The sequence below is a fragment of the Canis lupus genome, chromosome 21 (genome assembly GCF_048164855.1).
Source record: "Canis lupus baileyi chromosome 21, mCanLup2.hap1, whole genome shotgun sequence".
NCBI lineage: Eukaryota > Metazoa > Chordata > Mammalia > Carnivora > Canidae > Canis > Canis lupus.
In genome coordinates, this window is record NC_132858.1 from 42,776,253 (window position 1) to 42,803,035 (window position 26,783).

Consider the following 26,783-nt stretch of genomic DNA (forward strand, 5'->3'; position numbering starts at 1 on the left):
GATCTTCTCGAGGTTACCAGCTCCATGAACAACCTTGAGAAATGGTCCAGGTGAAAGAGTGGTCAGGGCTTTGCAGACTGGTATAATAGCGTGATGTGTCGGAACAGAAGGGGCTCGAAGGGGGCTGTCTTTCCCATTGTGTGGGAGAGGAAACTCAGTGCCTCAAGCTCTAACACGGTCTTAGGGGCAAAGGGCAAAGTAGGAGCTTCAAGGTCATCCTGGGTTCTATCCCATTCTGCCATTTAGTAGCCCTATGATGTGATCAAACCCACCAAATCCTTCTAGGCCATAATGTTCTCATCTCTGAAGTGAGAGTAATAACACAGGTCTTGTCTGCCACAAAGGATTGTTGTTGAGACCAAATAAGCTATTTTATGTGAAATCACCTTAAAAACTATAAAACACTACACATGTATATGGAGCTGCTATAATTATGACAAATTCATCAACACCTTCTTTAAAAATAACTCAAATGGCATGTACTTCAAAGATTTTATGCAGAGAAACATGGGATATAAATGAAAAGTACTCAGAGCACATGTTCAGTGACTTCCAACTCAAGATTATATTAACTTCCAGTTTCCTTCTATGCCATACACTCCTCAAGAGATCTTCTCATCATGCCCTTCTTTGTGTCTCCAGCACCTAGCACAGTGCCAGGTACGGAGGAATCACGGATATGATAATGGAGTCTTGGTCTCCAACCTAATTAAATCCATCAGAAAAGAGAACCAATTTTAACATAAATCTGCTTTGCAAAAGCTCATCAATAATGGATGAGGCCATGCCTCAAGGATGCCAGCCAAAAATTCAGAACTTTGGGAATTGTGTATAATCTTGGGGTTTTTTTCTTATTTCCCCAACTCTACTTTTCTATCACAAGAGCTCCTATCAACAGCACACCCAAGTCTGCCTTTCTCTATGCTCTAGGTTTCTCTGTCCCCTTTTCCCCCATAAAGTCCATCATCATCAATTGTTAAGATTTGACACGTCAAATCAGTGGTCTTCAAACTTTTTTCTCACATACCTCCTAAAAGAATGTTGAAAAATTATGTATCCTCTTGCACATTTTCAAGTAGACACATAAAATTTTTCATCACAAACTTGAATATATTTAAAATATGTACTATCATGTTGGGAATATTGATTTTTTTATTTTATTTCTTTATTTTCATTTTTACTTTTAAGCAGGCTCCATGCACAGTGTGGAGCCCAATGTGGGGCTCAAACTCACAACCCCGAGACTGAGACCTGAGCTGAGATCAAGAATTGGATGTTCAACTGACTGAGCCACCCAGAAACATTATAAATATCGATTTTTAAAAAAATATTTTATTTATTTATTTGAAAGAGAGAGAGAGTGCAAGTGAGCATGAAAAGGGGTAAAGAGGGGCAGAGGGAGAAGCTGACTCCCCACTGAGCAGTGAGCCTGGCATGGGGCTTGATCCCAGGACCCTGGGATTATGAACTGAGCTGAAGGCAGCCACTTAACCAACTGAGCCATCCACGCACTTCTAAATATTGATTTTTAAACAAAACTTGTATCACAGTTTCTACCCAATGGATTCTAAATGCCAAAGTAATTTGATACCTATTCTCACTCATTTAAAAAATTCACAGACAGGCTCCGCGGTTTAGCACCACCTCCAGCCCAGGGTGTGACCCTGGAGACCCAGGATTGAGTCCCACGCGCCGGGCTCTCTGCATGAAGCCTGCTTCTCTCTCTGCCTCTCTCTCTCTCTCTCTCTCTCTCTCTCTCTCTCATCCCTCATGAATAAATAAATAAAATGTAAAAAAAAAAAATTCACAATTTCTTTTTTGACAAATGGAAATGTATGTCATTCTTTTTTCTCCTTGATCTCATATTTCCCAAAAAAGGATCTCATTAATGTAATATATTTTTATATTTGATAAATTTTGTCTGATCACTCTATTAACTTCACTACCATTACAAAAATAATTGTCTTTGGGTTGAAATTAAAACATTGTAATTTTGTATGACCATAATGTTCTAAGTATTTTTAAATTTTTTTTTATTTATTTATGATAGTCACAGAGAGAGAGAGAGAGAGAGAGAGAGAGGCAGAGACACAGGCAGAGGGAGAAGCAGGCTCCATGCACCGGGAGCCCGACGTGGGATTCGATCCCGGGTCTCCAGGATCGCGCCCTGGGCCAAAGGCAGGCGCTAAACCGCTGCGCCACCCAGGGATCCCTATTCTAAGTATTTTTAAAGTTTTCTGGGTTATCTGTACAATGATTTTTAGTACACAGTTGACCAAAGTAGCATACATACATAGCATATTTTGAGAAATAATTCTCAAGCATATCAAGTAAAGCTTTATCAGAAAATCAATACAAATGAATAAGTGAATCTTTTTTAATAAGTTCATTTATCTAGGCTGTTACCTGTTATCCTGTTAGAATAAGACAGGATTCGGCAGCAATTCTGTCCCATTTTTCAATTTTATATACATAAGCCCTGAGAAATCTTGTTCAATTAAATAAGTAATGAGAATGTTAGGCATTTTCTCATGGAAATGTCACTCTTTTATTTGAATACCTTCATAATTATAAGTCAAAAAATGTACAGTAATCTATTATCAAAAAAGTATTTTCATTATCTATCTGTGGTCAACTTGGTTAGGTCCTCCTCTAATTTTTTTTTGAAAACGGAGAACTGGAAACCACCTAATTAAAAAACAAAACCAAGCAAAACCATTGCTATCCAGTCTCTAGAGTTCTGCATTTTTTCAGTTTTTAGGAAGTATGACCAAAAAAATTTTAACCAAAACTTATCACGTGACTATTGATTATACTATTCATCTTTTTTAGAGGCATCTTGCTTATGGAGCTAACATAGATAAAACTAGGGTTAAAAGCAAAATTATATAAATTGTGCATGTTAGGACTTTTCTCCTTGACTATGAACAAAGACCAATGCCTAATGTCACATTTCATTTTTTTATGGACATCTCAAAGTATGTAGTAAAGACACAACAAAAAGACAGACACAGATGCTGGATGATATTTATCCCTATATTAGTGACTTCTTCCCAAAGTTGGCTGAGGTCAGTTATGTTTATATAATTATATATTTCACAGAATTGGCAATACGTTAACATCTGAAAGGGAGAAATTAATGCTAATTAAACCGGTTTTCTAAATCTTAAGTCATTCTATATTTGCTTTGCACCTGGGAAAAATTGTGACTTGTTTTTGAAACTAAATAGGTGTTCTGATTTTAAAAGACTAGTTAAAATATCTTATGTAAATTGATAGGAAGAGTAAAAACCCAATCATTAATAAGTAGAAGCTTACAAAAAGTACATTAAGGATGGTTGAGCACATTATTTAGAGTATAATTTGCAACACATTGGTGTTAAGTTAAACCCAATGTTATGGACTGAATTGTGTCCCCCGCCCTTAATATTCCTATATCAAAGCCCTAACCGCCAATATATTTAGACACAGGGCCTGTGAGGAGGTGATAAAAGTTAAATGACATCATAAGGGTGGAGTTCTAACCCAAAGGGTGCCTTTGTAAGAAAAGAGAAAGACTCCAGAGTACTTTCCACCATGTAAGGACACTGAGAGGAGGTGGCTGCCCGCAAGCCAGAAAGAGCCCTCATTAGAACTATGCCTGTAACCCTGATCTTGACCTTTGCTTCCAGAACTGTGAGAAAACCAATTTCTGTTGGCTAAGCCATCCTGTGTGTGGTATTTTGTTATAGCAGTCAGAGCAGTCTAATACTCCTAATAAGCACATGGTAGGATTCGATATCTGAGCAGAAAAGTCATTGGTGAGTGACAGTGAGCAGGAGACTGGTACCTTCACAAAAATGATCATGGATTTCATATTTTGCCAACTTTTAGCAAAAATTAATGCAATGTTTCTCTTGTAAATTTGAATAAATACTGAAAAAATGCAAAATATTAACTTACCTCTAATATATGTTTCTTATTATAAAATACAACATTGTGAGATTTCTGTTCATGTCTTTTGCCCATTTCATGATTGGATTGTTTGTTTCCTTGCTGTTGAGTTTAAGAAGTTCTTTATAGATCTTGGAAACTAGCCCTTTATCTGATACGTCATTTGCAAATATCTTCTCCCATTCTGTAGGTTGTCTTTTAGTTTTGTTGACTGTATCCTTTGCTGTGCAAAAGCTTCTTATCTTGATGAAGTCCCAATAGTTCATTTTTGCTTTTGTTTCTTTTGGCCTTCGTGGATGTATCTTGCAAGAAGTTGTTGTGGCCGAGTTCAAAAAGGGTGTTGCCTGTGTTCTCCTCTAAGATTTTGATGGAATCTTGTCTCACATTTAGATCTTTCATCCATTCAGAGGAAGACATGGACATGGCCAACAAGCACATGAGAAAGTGTTCTGCATCACTTGCCATCAGGGAAATACAAATCAAAACCACAATGAGATACCACCTCACACCAGTGAGAATGGGGAAAATTAACAAGGCAGAAAACCACAAATGTTGGAGAGGATGCGGAGAAAAGGGAACCCTCTTACACTGTTGGTGGGAATGTGAACTGGTGCAGCCACTCTGGAAAACTGTGTGGAAGTTCCTCAAAGAGTTAAAAATAGATCTGTCCTACGACCCAGCAATTACACTGCTGGGGATTTACCCCAAAGATACAGATGCAATGAAACGCCGGGATACCTGCACCCCGATGTTTATAGCAGCAATGTCCACAATAGCCAAACTGTGGAAGGAGCCTCGGTGTCCATTGAAAGATGAGTGGATAAAGAAGATGTGGCTTATGTATACAATGGAATATTCCTCAGCCATTAGAAATGACAAATACCCACCATTTGCTTCGATGTGGATGGAACTGGAGGGTATTATGCTGAGTGAAATAAGTCAATCGGAGAAGGACAAACATTATATGGTCTCATTCATTTGGGGAATATAAGTAATAGTGAAAGGGAATAGAGGGGAAGGGAGAAGAAATGGGTAGGAAATATCAGAAAGGGAGACAGAACATAAAGACTCCTAACTATGGGAAACGAACTAGGGGTGGTGGAAGGGGAGGAGGGCGGGGTTGGGGGGTGACTGGGTGGCGGGCACTGAGGGGTGCACTTGACGGAATGAGCACTGGGTGTTATTCTGTATGTTGGCAAATTGAACACCAATAAAAAATAAATTTATTGACGGCACTGGGGGTTATTCTGTATGTTAGTAAATTGAACACCAATAAAAAAAATAAATAAAATAAAAAAAATAAAAAATAAATAAATTTATTATTAAAAAAATAAAATAAAATAAATAAAATAAAATAAAATAAAATAAAATACAACATTGATGTGTTGGAAGAACTTGTGGGTCTTTCCATCTTGAAATCATGCAAATTATACCACTGAGATGAGACTAAAATGCAGATAAATGAGAGTACTCAAAGAACTCATCCTCATTACTGAGATGGTAAAATTGCAGAGAAAGTAGAGCTCATGGCTGACTGGCATTTTCCAGGATGCTTCTAAAAATCCTGAACATTTCAAGATAGCTAGCCAGCTGAAGTACAGAAACCCTACCATGAGTTTGTCGAATAACGTGCTGCTATCATCAATATTTTCAGGAGATGTTCTTTTTAACTCCGTTCTCAAAGGATTCTTTCCTCAAGAACAATATCTTCTTTGCTAGTAGTGAAGACACACACACACACACACACACACACACACACACAGAGCTATCATTATTCACCTCATCCCCTGCCTAATCCGCAGTATACTTGAAAACCAAACATCTAAATATGTGTCAGCACAACTGTTTACATATTTGTCTTAGTTCAGGATGCTATAACAAATTACCAGACAGCTGGCTTAAACAACAAATACTAATTTCTCACAGGCCTGAAGTCCAAGATCAGGTGATCAGGTGCTGGAAGATCTGGTTTCTGATGAGAGTCCTCTTCTCGATTTCCAGATGTCCATCTTCTCATTGTATCCCCCATGTGGCAGACAGCACAAAGGGAGCAGGCTCCCATATGTATCTCTTCTTACAAGGTGTTCATCCCATTCATGAGGATTCCACTCTCATGACCTAATTATCTCCCAAAATCCCTGCCTCCTAATACAATAACTTTGGGTGTTAAAGTGTCAATGAATGACATTCATTGAATTAATTCATTCAGTGGATGAATGGAGAGAGAAACATTCAGTTCTTAACAGTTAGTTATGCTTTGCCCCAACAGAGATAAGCATAAGACAAGGAAAGACATGATGCCTTATTATGTTTGGTTCATGGTGTCATTTTGAATAAAGGAGGCTCTCAAATCCCTATAGATTAAGTTGCCTTTGTTTTGTATCCGAGAGCTTTCTATATCCATGGCAATGCACCATAGTATGATTTGAGTTGGATGAGATATTTGTCTCTCTTTTGAAAGGCAGATGAGGGGAAATTATAAAAGGAAAGATGAAAAAGGAGAAGCAACCTGATGCAGGCATATTTGCAAGCAGATGAATAGAAATGTAGAATCTGGAAATTATCTTCCTTAAAATGATCTGAATCTGTCTACCTCTTTAATGTCTTTATCTACCTCCAAACTAAACAAAACCCAGTCTGAATTAAATATTACTGTTATCGCTAATAATTATCATTGCTATGTACCTACTTTGTTTGTTTATTTAATTTTCTGGGATAGAAAGAGCATGCATGGGGGGAAGGGAGAGGCAGAGGGAGAGGGAGAGGGAGAGGGAGAGAGAGAATCTTAAGCAGGCTCCACTCTCAGCGTGGAGCCTAACACAGGAGCTCCATCTCACAACCCTGAGATCATGACCTGAGCCACAATCAAGAGTCGGATGCTTAACCTATTGAGCCACCCAGGCACTCCTGATCAAGAGCCTAGTTTCAGTATTGTATTGGGTCTTTAAATATATCAGCTCATTTACATTGAGCCTTTCATTTGATAGTCATTATTAACCCTATTTTACAGATGAAGCAATTGGGACTCAGAGAAGGTAAAAAGTTTGCCCAGAATCTCAGAGCGAGTGTCAAAGCTAAATTCAATCTAGCTCCATCTGACTCCAGAGCCTGTGTTTTGTGACAATCCTATCTGGCTTGTACATGTGTCCTTGACTGACAGCAGCTTAATAATGTCTTCCTCCTGGAGAGCTGGAACTCCAAGAAAAGTTCCCCAATGATGGATTTTCAGGATTTTGTGGCTAAATTTTGAGAGATATTTTCATCAAGACTATCTTCCTAATGCTTCTCCAAATCATGAAAATATATATATATATTATATATATACAGATAGTATATGCATATTTCTTTTCTCCTGAGATACATGTTACTCTATTTCTCAATATTAATGAGGTTGCAATGGGGAACTCAAATGTGAACAGCAAATATACATTCAAACTAAGAAAACTTGAGGTTATTCCAAGGTCTTTATATGGCCCACTATTAGAAATTCCCCTCTCATGTTTTCATACTTAATTTGTGGTCACTGTATTTTTTTCCCCCAAAATATCCTCCCAGAGGACTAATTCTTTAACTTTCAATTTTTGGTCTAAACCTGTGAATACTTTTACTGATTAACTACATAGTTAAAAATTGAAGGCAATGATGATCATAATGCCCATAAGAACAAACCCTAAAAAATACTGTTTTCTGCAAAAAAAACAGACAAATTTATGGTACTTTTAAAAAAAATTCTTCTTTTCAAACTATTCCACACATGCACAATTTCAGTGTAACTGTGAGTAAAGTGAATCTACAGTTGTATTTCATAATATTGACAATATGTAACTGTTTATTCTTTAAGACAAATTCGAACTTGGTTCTTTGGGTAGACTTAGAGCCTGTATTTTTTCAGGCATAAGGACATCTGAGAAGTAATAAGGCATAGGGTGAACAAGCCAGGTCAGTCTCCTACAGTACACATTTAGGAGAGGAAAGTAAGCTTAATGATCTAACTGGAAACATGGTATGGAAGTTACAAGACAAAAGAGCACCTATGATAAAGCCAGCCATGCCACACTGCTGAGACACTGCTAATAAGGTGGAGAGGGGAACCAAAAATCCTGCCAAGGGAGCAGGAGAGGGAGAGGGAGATTGTGTTAAGGTAGATGCTACAATAAGAATGAACAAAGAGATTCTAGGGGCAAGATGGCAGAGGAATAGGTCCCCAAGTCACCTGTCCCCACCAACTTACCTAGATAACTTTCAAATCATCCTGAAAACCCACGAATTCGACCTGAGATTTAAAGAGAGAACAGCTGGAATGCTACAGAGAGAAGAGTTTGTAACAAGTACAATCCATTTTTAGCCACTCTGCACTGAGAAAAATGACTAGAAAGAAGAACTCACCGCAAAAGAAAGAATCAGAAATAGTACTCTCTGCCACAGAGTTACAGAATTTGGATTACAATTTGATGTCAGAAAGCCAATTCAGAAGCACAATTATAAAGCTACTGGTGGCTCTGGAGAAAAGCATAAAGGATTCAAGAGACTTCATGACTACAGAATTTAGATCTAATCAGGCTGAAATTAAAAATCAATTAAATGAGATGCAATCCAAACTGGAGGTCCTAACAATGAGGGTTAATGAGGTAGAAGAAAGAGTGAGTGACATGAAGACAAGTTGATGGCAAAGAAGGAAGCTGAGGAAAAAAGACAAAAACAAAAGACCATGAGGAAAGGTTAAGGGAAATAAATGACAGCCTCAGAAGGAAAAATCTATGTTTAATTGGGGTTCCAGAAGGCGCCAAGAGGGACAGAGGACCAGAAAGCATATTTGAACAAATCATAGCTGAGAACTTTCCTAATTTGGGGAGGGAAACAGGCATTCAGATCCAGGAGATAGAGAGATTCCCCCCTAAAATCAATAAAAACTGTTCAACACCCCAACATTTAATAGTGAAACTTGCAAATTCCAAAGATAAAGAGAAAATCCTTAAAGTAGCAAGAGACAAGAGATCCCTAACTTATATAGGGAGAAATATTAGATTCATAGCAGACCTCTCCACAGAGACCTGGCAGGCCAGAAAGGGCTGGCATGGTATATTCAGGGTCCTAAATGAGAAGAACATGCAGCCAAGAATACTTTATCCAGCAAGGCTCTCATTCAGAATAGAAGGAGAGATAAAGAGCTTCCAAGCTAGGCAAAAACTGAAAGAATATGTGACCATCAAAAAAGCTCTGCAAGAAATATTAAGGGGAACCCTATAAAAGAAAGAGGGAGCCCAAAGAAACAATCCACAAAAACAGGGACTGAATAGGTATTACGATGACACTAAATTCATATCTTTCAATAGTAACTCTGAATGTGAATGGGCTTAATGATCCCATCAAAAGATGCAGGGTTTCAGACTGGATAAAAAAGCAGGACCCATCTATTTGCTGTCTACAAGAGACTCGTTTTAGATCTAAGGACACCTACAGCCTGAAAATGAAACGTTGGAGAACCATTTACCATTCAAATGGTCCTCAAAAGAAAGCTGGGGTAGCCATCCTCATATCAGATAAATAAAATTTTATCCCAAAGACTGTAGTAAGAGATGAAAAGGGACACTATATCATACCTAAAGGATCTATCCAACAAGAGGACCTAACAATCATGAATATTTATGCCCCAAATGTGGGAGCTGCCAAGTATATCAATCAATTAATAACTAAAGTAAAGACATACTTAGATAATAATATACTAATAGTAGGAGACTTCAACATGGTGCTTTCTGCAAATGAGAGATCTTCTAAGCACAACATCTCCAAAGAAACAAGAGCTTTAAATGATACCCTGGACCAGATGGATTTCACAGATATTTACAGAACTTTACATCCAAACGCAACTGAATACACATTCTTCTCAAGTGCCCATGGAACTTTCTCCAGAATAGATCATATACTGGGTCACAATGAGGTCTCAACCAATAGCAAAAGACTGGGATTGTCCCCTGCATATTTTCAGACCATAATGCTTTGAAACTAGAACTCAATCACAAGAAGAAATTTGGAAGAAACTCAAACACGTGGAGGTGAAAGAGCATCCTGCTAAAAGATGAATGGGTCAATCATGAAATTAGAGAAGAATTAAAAAGATTCGTGGAAACTATGAGAATGAAGATACAACTGCTCAAAATCTTTGGGATACAGCAAAAGCTGTCCTAAGAGGGAATCCTACATTGCAATACAAGCATCCCTCAAAAATTGGGAAAAACTCAAATACACAAGCTAGCCCTGCACCTAAAGAAACTGGGGAAAGAACAGCAAATAAAACCTACACCAAGCAGAAGAGAGTTATTAAAGATTTGAGCAGAACTCAATGAAATAGAGACCAGAAGAACTGTAGAACAGATCAATAAAACCAGGAGTTGGTTCTTTGAAAGAATAAGATAGATAAACCATTAGCCAGCCTTATTAACAACAAAAGAGAAAAGACTCTAATTAATAAAATCACGAATGAAAAACAAGGGATCACAACCAATACCAAGGAAAAACAAACGATTTTAAAAACCTATTATGAGGGCAGTCTGGGTGGTTCAGTGATTTAGTGCCTGCCTTGGGCCTGGGGCATGGTCCTGGAGTCCCCGGATCGAGTCCTACATCGGTTCCCTGCATGGAGCCTGTTTCTCCCTCTGTCTGTGTCTCTTCCTCTCTCTCTCTCTCTCTCTCTCTCATAAATAAATAAAATCTTTTTTAAAAAAAGAAGAAACAATACCTATTCTACTAAAGCTGTTCCAAAAGATAGAAAGGGATGGAATACTTCCAAACTTATTCTATGAGGCCAGCATCACCTTAATTCCCAAACCAGACAAAGACCCCACCAAAAAGGAGAATTACAGACCAGTATCCCTGATGAACACAGATGCAAAAATTCTCAACAAGATCCTAGCCAATAGGATCCAACAATATATTAAGAAAATTATTCACCATGACCAGTGGGATTTATCCCAGGGATGCAAGGCTGGCTCAACACTTGTAAAGCAATCAACGTGATAGATCATATCAACAAGAAAAAAAACAAGAACCATGTGATCGTCTCAATAGATGCAGAAAAAGCATTTGACAAAATACAGCATCCATTCCTGATCAAAACTCGTCAGAGTTTAGGGATAGAGGGAACATTCCTCAACATCTTAAAAGCCATCTATGAAAGCCCACAGCAAATATCATTCCCAATGGGGAAACACTGGGAGCCTTTCCCCTAAGATCAGGAACAGGACAGGGATGTCCACTCTCACCACTGCTATTCAACATAGTACTGGAAGTCCTAGCCTCAGCAATCAGACAACAAAAAGACATTAAAGGCATTCAAATTGGCAAAGAAGAAGTCAAACTCTCCCTCTTCGCCAATGACATGATACTCTACATAGAAAACCCAAAAGCCTCCACCCCAAGATCGCTAGAACTCATACAGCAATTTGGTAGCGTGGCAGGATACAAAATCAATGCCCAGAAATCAGTGGCATTTCTATACACTAACAATGAGACTGAAGAAAGAGAAATTAAGGAGTCAATCCCATTTACAATTGCACCCAAAAGCATAAGATACCTAGGAATAAACCTAACCAAAGAGGTAAAGGATCTATACCCTAAAAACTATAGAACACTTCTGAAAGAAATTGAGGAAGACACAAAGAGATGGAAAAATATTCCATGCTCATGGATTGGCAGAATTAATATTGTGAAAATGTCAATGTTACCCAGGGCAATTTACACGTTTAATGCAATCCCTATCAAAATGCCATGGACTTTCTTCTGAGAGTTAGAACAAATTATTTTAAGATTTGTGTGGAATCAGAAAAGACCCCGAATAGCCAGGGGAATTTTAAAAAAGAAAACCATATCTGGGAGCATCACAATGCCAGATTTCAGGTTGTACTACAGAGCTGTGGTCATCAAGACAGTGTGGTACTGGCACAAAAACAGACACATAGATCAATGGAACAGAATAGAGAACCCAGAAGTGGACCCTGAACTTTATGGGCAACTAATATTTGACAAAGGAGGAAAGACTATCCATTGGAAGAAAGACAGTCTCTTCAATAAATGGTGCTGGGAAAATTGGACATCCACATGCAGAAGAATGAAACTAGACCACTCTCTTTCACCATACACAAAGATAAACTCAAAAGGGATGAAAGATCTAAATGTGAGACAAGAGGAGAGGAGAGGAGAGGAGAGGAGAGGAGAGGAGAGGAGAGGAGAGGAGAACACAGGCAACACCCTTTTTGAACTCGGCCACAGTAACTTCTTGCAAGATACATCCACGAAGGCCAAAAGAAACAAAAGCAAAAATGAACTATTGGGACTTCATCAAGATAAGAAGCTTTTGCACAGCAAAGGATACAGTCAACAAAACTAAAAGACAACCCACAGAATGGGAGAAGATATTTGCAAATGACGTATCAGATAAAGGGCTAGTTTCCAAGATCTATAAAGAACTTCTTAAACTCAACAGCAAAGAAACAAACAATCCAATCATGAAATGGGCAAAAGACATGAAGAGAAATCTCACAGAGGAAGACATGGACATGGCCAACAAGCACATGAGAAAATGCTCTGCATCACTTGCCATCAGGGAAATACAAATCAAAACCACAATGAGATACCACCTCACACAAGTGAGAATGGGGAAAATTAACAAGGCAGGAAACCACAAATGTTGGAGAGGATGCGGAGAAAAGGGAACCCTCTTGCACTGTTGGTGGGAATGTGAACTGGTGCAGCCACTCTGGAAAACTGTGTGGAGGTTCCTCAAAGAGTTAAAAATAGATCTGCCCTACGACCCAGCAATTGCACTGTTGGGGATTTACCCCAAAGATACAGATGCAATGAAACGCCGGGACACCTGCACCCCGATGTTGATAGCAGCAATGTCCACAATAGCCAAACTGTGGAAGGAGCCTCGGTGTCCATCGAAAGATGAATGGATAAAGAAGATGTGGTTTATGTATACAATGGAATATTCCTCAGCCATTAGAAATGACAAATATCCCCCATTTGCTTCAATGTGGATGGAACTGGAGGGTATTATGCTGAGTGAAATGAGTCAATCGGAGAAGGACAAACATTATATGGTCTCATACATTTGGGTAATATAAAACATAGTTAAAGGGAATAAAGGGGAAAGGAGAGAAAATGAGTAGGAAATATCAGTGAGGGTGACAGCACATGAGAGACTCCTAACTCTGGGAAATGAACAAAGGGTAGTGGAAGGGGAGGTGGGCGGGGGTTTGGGGTGACTGGGTGATGGGCACTGAGGGGGGGCACTTGACAGGATGAGTACTGGGTTTTGGCAAGTCGAACTCCAATAAAAAAAAATACACACAAAAAAAAACAGAAAATAAATAAATTTTTTAAAAAGAATGAACAAAGATACACATATATTTGATCCACAATGAAGTAAAATCATGTCAGATATTTGTTTTGCTTAAAGAACTTTCATGTAATTGATAACAGCCCATGGAGTGTGCAGCCAGACACTCTTATCATTATGAGCCAGAAAAGGAAACCCAGGCATGGAGAGAGTGGGTAAATTGCCCAGTGCCCCTCAACTGCTTTCTGGAAAAGTAATGAACAGACTGCAGTCCATGGGAGGCCCATCTCTTTCTAGGAATCGGAGGCACTCTTCACTTCCCCTGTCCTCCCTCTCTTTTAATGTCTGATATTTGTAGTATCTTCTTCCTCTCACTTCCAGGAAGCTCGTTCTCCACCTAGTCAACCCTCCTACATCTCCACCTCCCCCTTTTCCTCATTTTCAGCAAACACAGAGACCGTATGAAAGATCCTTCTCCCAACAACATTCTGTTGGTGGTACCAAGGGCTGGAGGCCGGAAGTCCCCACTATGAGAGGCTGAGAATCTACATGACCCCCACATCAGGTTATTAATATGAACTCTGGCAATGCCCTGCTTCCCTCCTGCTGAGTTATGATACCTACACAGAAATTGTGACCTTTTTCTAATAGCTGATAATTTAAAATAATGACTTCACTTTGTAAAATGTCAACAAGAATATGAAAAATGCATTTGAGTATCTACACAGTCCTAAACAGACTCCTGTTTTCACTGAATGGATTTAAATTCCTTGTTATTTCAACCCTATGTAAACCTTGTTATTTCTGGATGAAGACATGTTTATAAGCATATATAATCAGACAAAAATTGTGCAAAGACATGTTAAAAGTTTCAAATAAGTTAGGTTAACTTCTCCACTTCTTTGTATACACCAGGATTTCTTTCCACAGGCACTCCTTCCTTGGTTGGGTCTCCCCTGTGATTGCTCAAATTTTATATAATAATAGGCAGCATTTCTTTGAATACAGTTCTAAGTGTTCCGTTTGTATTATCTCATTAAGTCCTCAAAACAACCCTCTAAGGCAAGTACTCTTATTAATCCCATTTTGTAGATGCAGAAACTCAGACATAGAGAGATTACCAGACTTCCCTAGGACTCCCAGGCAGGGCAGGCATTTGAAACCAAGCCAGGCTGGCTCCAGAACCCACACCCACATTTTCAACCATCACATTAAACTCTGATATTGTGCATATATATATACATATATATTATACATATATTATAATATAATATATTTTATATATATATATATATTTTTTTTTTTTTAAGAAAGGAAGGATGGGAGGAGGAGGGTCAGAGGAAGAAAGAGAGAATCTTAAGCAGGCTCCATGCCCAGTGTGGAGCCCAATCTCAAGACCCTGAGATCATGACCTGAGCCGAAATTAAGCTTAACCAACTGAGCTACCCAGGCAGTCCTGCATGCTTATAAATTTTATCTTACTAGTTTATCCTATATTCCAGGAGCTTGTATTACCTGCATATCTATCTTATCTTCAACCTCTTTGACTTTAAAAGTTGAGTCTATTAACCTACAATGACTTATGGACTGAAATGTAAAATGTAAAATGGTAAAACTTTTAGAAAATAGATGGGAGAACATCTTCAGGATTAGGTGAAGACATTTTAGATTTTACACCAAAATCATGATCCATTAAAGGAAAACTTGATAAATTAGACCTCATCAAAATGTAAAACTTCTCCAAAAGATACTGTTATGAGGATACACTGGGAGAAAATATTTGCAAGTCATATATACAATAAAGGACTTGTATCTACAATACATAAAGAACTTTCAAAACTCAACAGTAGGAAACAAATAATCCAATTAGGAAATGCACAAAGACATGAACAAAAATTTCACTGGAGTATATACAGAGAGTATACATATGAAAAGATATTCAACATTTTAGCAATTAGAAAAATGCAAATTAAAACTTCAACAAAGTATTACTATACATATATCAGAATGGCTAACATTAAAAATAGTGATAACACCAAATGTTGGCCAGGATGCAGAGAAACTGGATCACTCAAGCCTTGCTGATGAGAATGGTACAGCTATTTTGATAGTAATTTACTGAATTGTTAAAACTAAACATATAATTATCATATAACCCAGCAGTTGCACTTTTGGGCATTTATCCCACAGAAGTTAAAACTTATGCTCAAAAACTTGTATAAAGGGCAGCCCAGGTGGCTCAGCGGTTTACCACCGCCTTCGGCCCAGGGTGTGATCCTGGAGACCTGGGATCAAGTCCTGTGTCAGGCTCCCTGCATGGAGCCTGCTTCTCCCTCTGCCTATGTCTCTGCCTCTCTCTCTCTCTCTCTCTCTCTCTCTATGTTTAAAATCTTTAAAAAAAAACCTATATAAAAATCTTCAATAGCCTCATTAATAATAGCCCAAAACTGGAAAGAACCCAAATATCCTTTAGCAGGTGAATGGTTAAACTGTGGTATGTCCATACAACAAACTATGTACTACTCAGCAATAAAAAGCAACAGACTATTGAGACACACAATTTGGTTGGATCTCAAGGAAATTATACTCAGTGAAAAAAGCCAATCTCAAACATTGCATACTATAGGATTCCATTTATACCACATCCTGGAAATAACGGAATTACAAAGGTGAAGAACAGATAAGTGGTTGTCAGATAACGGATGGGGATGAGGTGTGGATGTGGCTATAAGGAGACAGCAGGACAGACATTCATGATGACAGCTCTATATCTTGATTGTGGTGAGGTCACATGAACTTATACATGTAATAAAGTTGTGCAGAGTTACATATACACACAAAGACATTCATGTAACACTGGGTAAAAGCTGAATAAACTTTGGATTGTACCAATACCAATTTCCTGGTTTTGATATCACATTATAGTTATACAAAAATGTTATCAATGAAAGAAACAGAATGAAGCATACTTCTATGCTATATATTTTTCTATATATTTTTCATAACCTCTTGTGAATTTATACTCATTTCAAAATAAATCATTAAAAAAAAAAAAAAAGCTGAAGAGTCAGGCCCAAGACCTTAACCCTATGGTACTCCATTAGGTATCTCATTCCAGGAAGAAAAATGGTATAGTCAACACTATTTGGATAAAGTTTTTTTCTACCAGCTGAAATTAACCTAATAGTATGATCAAGTCTGCATTTCACCATCTCAACAAAAATAACAACAAAAATCAAGTGGGACTTTAATCGCTTTTCTGAAATTAAGATAGATTATGTTCATAGCCTTCCTCCAACCAACAAGTCTGAAGACTCTACCAGTGAGATCACTGGCAAACCAGTCCTTGATGAAGCCATGCTGGGTCCTGGTGATGACTCCTCTAAATGCTCATAAACCGCCCTTAGTCAAGTTTTCTGATTTCCTCATTTTCCATTACCTATTGGTTGGTCTTGACTTCCTTTCACTCTTTCATTTATTCATTTATTCATTCATCATACACTTGGTAAATGTTCATCTTACATGCATTGCTGCTCCCAAATGGGGTCCATTGCCTTTCCTCTATCCCTTGGCTCCAACTTGCTTTCTGTGGAAATAGAGGACAGAGGAACTAATTCAGCCCAGAGGGACCATGCATCTTCCCAATGGGGGCACTTAAGTTGGTTTACCAGAATTTTCTTCTCCCTCTTCCAGAAAACTGAATGGAAAGCTTTTTTGATCAAGGCAGCAATTCCTCTGCCAAACAAATTCTTCTCACTCTTTGAAAGATCCACTCTGTTGTGTTTGGCTAAGGTCCAAGAAATGTAATCTACTTCTCTAAGCCAACAACAAAAGCCAACTCTTCCTTTCCTGAGTCCCTTTCTTCCAAAATCAACTGAAAAAAAAAATAAATGAAAACTCTTATCTATCCTCTAAAGCCCTCTATTTTCTATTCAAAACTCCAACAACAGAGATAAAATTCCAACTTCTTCTTACAGCCATGGAATTTTGTATCAGAAATGGATGGTAGCGGCCAGCTTCCTCATTATAGAGAAGAAGAAACAGCCTTGGGGCAATAGTGCAGCATGCCAAGAGTCAGACAGCCTAGAGAATACAGACTGTCTCCCAGCCAGTGCCCGTTCCACTCTGCCAAGTTCACTAAATCCTTACCAATATTTCTTGGTATCACACCTTAGGATAGCTGCTCTTGGAAGAGCATCCCCTGATAGACTATATCAGATTCTCCACTACTCTCTTGTGTTCTAAAGGAACAGGATAGGCTTCTTGAAGGTAACATCTGAGCTTCCTTCTGCCTCTCTCTCTCTCTCTCTCTGCTTGTCAGGGGCTGAGTCTCAAGAAGTCAACATTTACAAAGTTCCTACTGCCTGACAGAATCAAAAGGGAAGCCCATCAACGGTCTAAGCTCCAGATAAGATCAGAGAACTCTTCCTCACATTCTCTTCCACGTTGCCTTTGGCAGAGGACTGTTCATGCTTCTGGAAAAGAGTCCAATCTACCAACTCCCCAACCCTCCCACTCCACACCACTATCATCCTTGAGACCATCAAGACCAACCTCAGCATACTTTTAACCCTCTTTGTATCACCACGAGAAACCCAGAGCTCGTTGTCCCCCATATAGTTCTATGAGCAATAAGCAACCATCTCCCCCAACACACAAACACACACATACACACACACACACAATCCCTATCACTCTTCTTGCCCTATTTTTTTTTAGTTAGCACTTTTTGATCATCTGACAAATTATACGCTTTCCTTGCTTTCCCATCCTCCTTTCCTGGTATAAAAGCTCTATAAGGCCAAGAATATTTTTATGTCTTACTCACTGCTCTACCCCTAGTGCTGGCACTTTGTAGAAGTTCAAAATTGTTTAACAAATAAATCCCTATGACCACTTTTTTTAGTCTGAAACAGACAATATGAGGACCAAAGTTTGACTGAGAGGTTTGAGAGAAAAACAGATCATTTGTGACAACCAGGAAACATGAAGACAAGAAGGCTTGAGCCCTAAGGACTTCCAGAAGTGGCATCTATCACATGAAAGAACTGTTAACCGGGGGATATTCATACTGTATTCAGGGCCGGACATGAGCAAACAGTGTGCCTTTTGAAACAGGAAGTAAAAATAACTTGGTACTTACTATGTGCCAAGGACTCTGTTATTAATTTATCATGAGAACTATACAAAGTGGTATTGCTGTCTCCATGTACAGATGAAGAAACAGAGGCAAAGAGAAGCTACAGAACTGCCTGAGATCCACAGTTGAGAAGTGGGGCTCACCTTCAGACCTGTCTCTCAGTGTCCAAAATCCATGCCCTCTCCTCTCTCTGAGCCTGCCCGTCTCTCCAGTCCAGGCATCCAGCCACCTTCCAAGTATATCTGGTGCCAATCTCTCAAGGGCTCCTCCTCTAAGCCCCAGATAACACCAAGATCTATTTTTTCCCAGACACGTGTTACCGAACGCTATCAGGCTTAGACTCTGGGTATGGTCTTCCTCTCTTCTCTTTTTTTTCAGCTCTACTGAAGTATAATTGACAAATAAAATCATATGTATCTAAGGTGTATAACATGATTTATATGATATATGTATACATCAGGAAATGTTTGCCACAATCAAGCTAATTATCGTAACCATCACTCACATAGTTATCCTTTGTGTGTGTGTATGTGTATGTGAGTGTGTTGAGAACACTTCTTAGCAAAGATCTACTCTCTTAGCAAATTTCAAGCAGACAATACAGCATTATTAACTATAGTCACCACACCGTACATTAGATCCTCAGAAACTGAACGCTTGTAACCTCTGACCAATATCTCATTTCCCCAATCTCCCAGCTCCTGGAAACCACCATTCTATTCTCTGCTTCCATGAGTAACTTCTTTGTCTTTTTTTGAGATCCCACATATAAGTGATACCATGCAGTATTTGTCTTTTTCTGGCTGGCTCATTTCATTTGGCATAATGCCCTCCAGGTTTATCTACATCGTCATCAAAAATGGGAGAATTTCCTGCTTTTGTATGGCTGAATAATATTCCATTATATGTACATATACACACCCCCCACATGAGAAAAGCTAGAACCCTTTAGAAAGTACTTTCAATGATTACATTATTTTTCCCAAATCAATACAGCTTTCATTGCATCTTTAAAATATCACAAATAAGTCTGAGAAAACATCCAGCATCTTGCTGTTTCTGCAGCTAGACAACTTAGATCTTATTCATCAGCCTGCTGAACTGTTCCTTTTCCAGAAACATAGATACCATCCAAAAATTCTGTCTTTGTTTTTAACCATTGTGGAACGTCTGAATCAGAGGCAGAGTTGATACAAGCTCAATGCCATTTCCTTCAAGAGTTAACTCGTCTTGGGCTACCTGGGTGGCTCAGTGGTTGAGCCTCTGTTTTTGGCTCAGGTCATGACCCCAGGGTCCTGGGATTGAGTCCTTGAGGCTCCCCATGGGGAGCCTCTTTCTCCCTCTGCCTGTGTCTCTGCCTTTCTCTGTGTGTCTCTCATGAATAATAAAATCTTTAAAAAAAAAAAAAAAAAGAAAAGAAAAAGAATTAACTCCTCTTTCTGGGCTTGAGCTACTGAATAAGGAACACCTGGCCTCATCCAAACCCTGCTGATAGATTTTTCACCCAAAGAATTTCAGATTTCAACAAGAGAAGCATTCTCCTGAATAGCAATGTTGATGGGGACGGGAGCACACACAAAGCTCGTCTTGTAACAGAAGCTTAGTGTAACACCCTTGGTCGCCTTCTGACATGACCACAGACCACCAGGAGCCAGTCCTTTTCCAGTCCCCCACCATGTGTCAACTCAGAGCCTCTTCTTTTTCTTTCCAAAGAGACTGAGCTCTATCTTTACGTGATTGTGGTCCCTTCAGTGTTCCTCTGGGGCTCTTTGCAGTAACGGCGCCTCCCTTCAGAGAGATGGCAACATTTTCTGCAATGTCGGCAGTCTGATTGCTGAGAATGGTCTTTATTCTTTCAGTAGATACAGCAAAACTGATTACATTATTAACTAAAGAAAAATTACAGTAAAAAGGGTTTGGGGGTGCCTGGCTGGCTCAGCCAGCAGAGCATGCCACTCTTGATCTTGGGGTCCTGAGTTCAAGACCCATGTTGGGCATAGAGCCTACTTAAATAAATAAATAATGTATAATAATAATAATATATAATAATATATAATACTACATTATATAATATATAAAATAGATATAAACTTATATATAATATATAAAATAGATATAAACTTATATGTAGTGTGTATAAAATTATATTTTTATGTATAATGTTTATATATTATATATAATAAATATATATAATTATTCAGCCTAATTCTAAAGCTCTTTACTACCACGTTATACCACATTTAACACCAGTAAAGGCTCACTCTGTGCCAGCAAAGGGATTGGTAAGGAGATAATTAGAATGTAACCTACTGGCATATTTTGTAAAGTTTTTATGAGTGAATTTTGATTAATCATTTCCAAACCTTAGGAGAACAGACAGAAGAGACTTTTAGATCAAAGCAGGGAAGAGATGGTTTTATAACGCAGTCGCATGAGGATGATGATGAAACATTCAGATGAATTTTTCCTGGGGTCGTGAGTCCCCGGAGAAACCTTCAAGGAAAGAATTGACCACATTCATTATGGATGGTTCTTTCCACCATCGTGGAGAGCTCTCGAGCCAGATTAGAGGGCATCTGGCCGCCCCCACCGGTGGGGGAATCTAGGGGGGAGAATGCTCCGTACTCTGCATTGGACCCACTTGACATCATCCACTCAGGGCTGCAGTGCTTGCAGAATTAAGGTCACATTTAATGAGCGTGATTACATGGTAAGTAGATCTATGGAATGACTGATTAAAGGTACCTCGGCCTTTTAATATTTTAACTGAATGAAATCATCACACCCGAGAAACCTCACATCTAATACAGACCTTTACTCCTAGTAGGAGAGTGGGAAATGAAAGCCTAAAATAGGATTGTCATAAGAAAGATGCTTCCTAAAGCTAAATGCAAGGAGGAAGTCAGGACTCGGCTTAACTAGGAGCTGGTCCTGACACCAGGGTGGCGGCTCCCGGGGCTTTCCCCACCTGCCCAGTAGGTGTCAGTATAAGACAGTGTTCCTACAACGGACCAAGCTTAGGGCAAAAACAGTATCAGGTTATAAAACAGGGAAGATGTAATAAAGATGGGGCTAACCAAAATTTCACATGAGCCCTTAAGGGTCATCATCTAAAGAGGGCTGACCTAAACAAAGTCTCCTCACGACTAAGGTGACAGAGTTGGACCACAGGACCCCAGAAGACACCACCTGACTCTCGCAGTCTTTGTCAGCTCAGTGAGAATTCCTGGAGCATCTTGCAGGGCTTCTAGCCAACTGGGCGTTGTCCTAAGAGTCAGTCCCCGTGATCTAGTACAGAAACCAATGAACAGCACGTCTGGCGGGAGGGGGGAGCTCAGTGGTTGAGCATCTACCTTTGGTTCAGGGCGTGATCCCGGGGTCCTGGGATCGAGTCCCACATTGGGCTTCCTGCAGGGGGCCTGCTTCTCCCTCTGCCTGTGGCTCTGCCTCTCTCTGTGTGTCTCACATGAATAAATAAATAAAATCTTAAGAAAGAAAGAAAAGAAAGAAAGAAGAAAGAAAGAAAGAAAGAAAGAAAGAAAGAAAGAAAGAAAGAAAGAAGAAAGAAAGAAAGAAAGAAAGAAAGAAAGAAAGAAAGAAAGAAAGAAAGAAAGAAAGAAAGAAACCAATGAAACGTTTGGCCAGGTGTACTCACTTTGAAAATCAAGTATGATTCCCACTTCCCAGGGACACTATTAACATAGAAATCCTGCAATCCACAGGAATAAATCATTACAAGGCTTACAAACATGGAAAAGACAGGGGAGTCAAAGTTTGAATGTGAGTTTTGCTCACATGTGTTGAGTCAGTCAGAGTGAGCTTCCTGGAGGAACGGCCTTTGAACTGTGACAGAAAGAAGAGGGGCATAAAACCAGAGCTGCACCCAAGCCCCACCTTTCTGCTTTGCATTTAGTTTTCCTCCTCCAAATACAACCACCCTATAAAGAGACTAAAGAAAAAGAAGAAAGAAATAGAAGAAAGGAAAAAAAGAAAATAAATATGACTTATCTTAAAAATACACTATGTGAAGGTACTATTGATACTTTAAAGGGAAAAGGATATGAGGGGGTGTCATCTAGTGAGTACCTAATACACACATACATTGTGTCATAAAATCCTTGCTAAAATCCTGAATGTATGTGCTTTATTCTCATTTTTAGGGAAAGGATCTAAGACTCACAGAAGTTCTATAATTCACCCAGGATTATGATACGTATATTTATGAATAAATGGTTATTCTGCAACAGTGTTAAACTAAGTGCACTCACAATCGGTGAGGACACGACTTACTGTTCCCATTTTGCAGAGATGGAAATTAAGTCTAAAGGAAAATAAATTACTGCTTCCTCAAGATCACAGGACTCCTGATTAGCTGAAATTCAGACTCAGGCGCTGCGAGTTGGGTTCTCTGGGGAGCAGCCTGACAAGGGACTAAGGCCGGGCTGTGGGCTGGGGAGCACCTGTAGGACTGGCACCTGTGGAAGGAAGGAGGAAGGGGCCCAGGCAGGGCCGAGCAGCTGGTGCACGCCCGCCTCGCCCATCGTCGGATGTGGGCGCCCGGGGAGCCCCTCGGGGCTGGTGGGTGCCCCGCTGCGGACTGCGCGCCCAGGGCTGGGACCGCGCGCGTCCCGGGGGACGCCTGTCCTCGCCCCCCCCCCCCCCGGCCCACCTCCCCGCGGTGCTCCCAGCCCGGCTGGTCTGCGGCGGGGCCCGGGGCGGGGCCCGCAGGAGGGGGGCTGCGGGGAGGTCGGGGCGGGCCGGGCCGCAGGCTTGGGGGCACGGGCGCCCCTGTCCTCTCCTCCGTCCCCGAGAGCATCGGCTCCACGTCAAGAAAGGGGGCGGGGCGCGGGGTCAGCAGCAGGGCCAGGCAGTGGACTGCGGCCCTAACGGGGCCCTGGGGGTGGGGGGGGACCCCACGCAGACTCCACGGTCGGTCCGGCTACTTCTGCGGCTCAGTGGCACCTGCTGTCCGGCCGCCCTGGTGGCCCCACGGCCTGGGGGACAGTGGCACCGGAGCCGAGCCCCGTGAAGTCCTCCCTCCGCCTGAATTCAGGCAGCAGCGCCTTGACAGCAGGCAGACCCGGGTGAGTTGCCTTCACTCAGGGACAAAGGAGCACAAAGCAAAACCAGCTTTCCCTGGTGAGATTCTTCTGGAATGTCATCCTGGTCGTGCACGGGAGAGAAGCCTGGGGACCGCAGGAGGCGGGAGTGCGGACACCTCAGAGCTGGCAGGTCCTCCGCACCCTCACCCCCACCCCACCCCCACCCCACCCTCACCCCGCCCCCGCCCAGGCGCCTCATTACCTGGGACCAAGCCGCTCCTTGCTCTTGGGACGCGGCCTCCCCTTTGCCGCAGGGAGTAACCACCAGGCGAAGCCTTGGTTCAAATCCTCCCGGTGCGCTCTCCACCCGCACCCTCCCCCACAGCAATTCCCCTCACGATTCCTTCGCGCCTACTACAAAGCAGTGGGAGTTCTAACATTTTAAATTGTGCATAAGAACCACCCGATGTGCTTGACTAAAAGCCAGAGCCTTTGGCTCTGGGCTCCAGATCTTCTGGTTAATCAGGAAGACAGAGGCCTGGGAATCAGCAAGTTTCACAGTCGGCCCTCATGTTCCTGACGTCTTGGTCTGCAGAGGATAGTTTGAAGAATACTGGCATGGGGCTTTTAAAGGGTTTCTTCCCTCCACAAGAAGGGGGGACACGCTTGCTGCAGAGTCTGTGTCCTCCTTTGAAGCGAGTGTTTCCATGCGAGCCGAGGACAGAGACCCAGTCTTCTTTATTGCTCGCTCTCTACATTTTGCACATAGCATAGTGATTCGCACACAGTAGGTGCTCAAACAGTGCTGGTCAGCTAAGAGTCTTTCTGGTCTCCTGATTGATTTCCTTTTTACTCTTCCAAATGGATTGAGGTTTGTAGGGAAGCCTGCCCCTCACTCCCGTCTCTCACGGACTTCCTCCCGTGCTCCCTCCTGCTCAAAGATCTATCCTGCACGCCACTTGATCTGCCCTTCTGTGGTCCCCGTTTAGTGGGTATTTTAGTCATTTAACAAGATTTGGGCACGACTTTCTATTCTCTATTTTACAAAAGATCGTATTTATTCTGATTTTTTAGATATCCATATCCACTGGGCATCTTTTAGAAAGTACAGTTGACCCCTGAACAACACACGTAGGAAATGTGTGGCCTCACTTGCAGGTGAATTTTTTTTTGACAGGTACAGCACAGTGCCGTAAATGCATTGTGTCTTCCTCACGATTTTCTTCACATTTTCTTTTCTCAAGCTCATTTTATTGTAAGAATGTAGTATGTAACACACTAGAGCATACAAAATATATATGCGTTAAGAGACTGTCATCGGTAAGGCTTCCGGTCAACAATATGCTATCAGCAGTTAGGTTTGGGGGGAATCAAAAGTTATATGCAGATTTGCAAATGCAAGGAGGCAGGCACCCCTAGCCCCTGCACTGTTCAAGAATCAACTGTGAAAGTATTAAGAAGAAAACTTAGCTGTAACCCTCATTTCCTATTTAATGCACATTTTGCACACATCCTGAAAAGATCCACCTTTCTGGGGCTCTGTCAACAGTCTTCTTTACCTTTGGACTGCCTCTTCCTTTTCTGAGAAAGCCAGGATTTTATTACAGATTAAGAAGGGGAGAGAAGGGGATCCCTGGGTGGCTCAGCGGTTTGGCACCTGCCTTTGGCCTGGGGCGCGATCCTGGGGTCCCTCCCGGGATCGGGTCCCAGCATGGAGCCTGCTTCTCCTCCTCCTGTGTCTCTGCCTCTCTCACACTCTGTTTCTATCATAAATAAATAATTTTTTTAAAAAAGAGAGAAAGAAGGGGAGAGGAGCCAGGCTGGCTCAATCGGTAGAGCATGTGACTCTTGATCTCAATGTTGTAGGTTCAAGTCCCACATTGGATGTAGAGATTAGTTAAAAATAAATTTTTTAAAAAAAGAAGAAAGGGATTTAAGGAAAGGAGAAAATCTAAAGTCTATGTTAAAAGAACAACAGTCGTTCTATGACTTACCATTCCCCCCATCAAAAGTTAAACAAATATGAAACGACTAGGCCAACTTTGACCAAGCACACTGCATAGGGGACAGACATTTGGGCAACAGTATTTTAAGGAATTCAGTCTTTTCCTGGCTTTCAGAATCCACTTAGCACAAAAGGTAGACAAGGTGGCTACGGTACAATAATAATGACAACACAATAGCAAACCTATGTTTCTAGGTGTTGGGCACTGATATAAATGCTTCTATGCATTAGCTTATTTAACTTCACAATAGCCCCATGAGGTAGGAATTATTATTGCCACCATTTTACAAATGAGGAAATGAGTCACAGAGAGTTTAAGTAACTTGCCCAAGTACACACAGCTAGTAATTGGCAGAGTAGGAAATTAAACCTAATCAGGCTCCAGAGTCTATAATCTCAACCACTAACTGGAAGCTAACTAGTGTTGCCCAACAGTTAGAACATGTTAGTCACTTAAGGACCTTAAGTAACACCAAACTTGAACTTTTGTCCAAGACCCCAAATACTTCAGAGTGTTTTCTTGGGAAACAAGCCCACAGTTAAGCCTCAATCAAACAAGTGTTCCACTCCTCATTACCACCACCCAGTCTTATCTGACAGAGCACACATATAGCCTGGTTAAATAGCCACACTTAAAGAAGATGACTCTTTTATTCCTAGACTTGGTTGTTCTTTTGATTTCTTTTCCTCAACAACTTTATTGAGCAACTACTATGTGCCAGGCATTATTCTAGAGACACACACACAGAGAGGCAGAGACACAGACAGAGGGAGAAGCAGGCTCCATGCAGGGAGCCCGATGTGGGACTCGATCTCAAGACCCCAGGATCACAGCCTGAGCTGAAGTCAGATGCTCAATCATTGAGCCACCCAGGGGCCCTTATTGCAGGTTTTTGAACAGAAGCATGAAACATATTTTAACAGGGTTTCTCTGGCTGCTTTCCTGAGAAGGCAGCAAGAAGACCAGTTAAGAGGTGACTGTAATAATCCAGGCATGGGACGATGATGGCGCCAACCAGGGTGAGAGTAGAGATGTTCAGAGTCTGGCTACTTTCTGAAGGGAGAGGATAGAGGTCAGAAGAGGTCGTTGTGCTGCAGTAACCAGAGACCCCCAGTAGCAGCTCACCACCCTCCTTGCAGGTGTGAGGTGGGAGTGGGCTCCAGCTTGGCTCTGTGTCCGGGTCCAGGCTGTCAGAGCAACCTGTGTGTAGACCACTGTGGCCTATCGTAAAGAGGCCTGTTGTAACATCACCGGGAGAGCGAAAGAGTAAATGGGGCATAAAAGTATGGCATTAAAGGCTCATTACCCCTGGGGGGGGGGGGTGT

The 26,783-nt window shown here is 40.9% G+C and overlaps 1 long non-coding RNA gene and 1 pseudogene across 2 annotated transcripts in view; both read right to left on the reverse strand.

The window, feature by feature from the left end:
* Nucleotides 1-23,858, reverse strand: part of LOC140613081 (uncharacterized) — a 412,316-nt gene extending 388,458 nt beyond the window's left edge. For both annotated transcript variants that reach the window (XR_012014203.1, XR_012014201.1), the window contains exon 1: nucleotides 23,715-23,858. This is a non-coding gene — a long non-coding RNA (uncharacterized lncRNA). The remainder of the gene's footprint in view (nucleotides 1-23,714) is intronic.
* Nucleotides 19,492-22,709, reverse strand: LOC140613573 (large ribosomal subunit protein uL6-like; annotated as a pseudogene).
* Nucleotides 23,859-26,783: the final 2,925 nt, after the last annotated feature.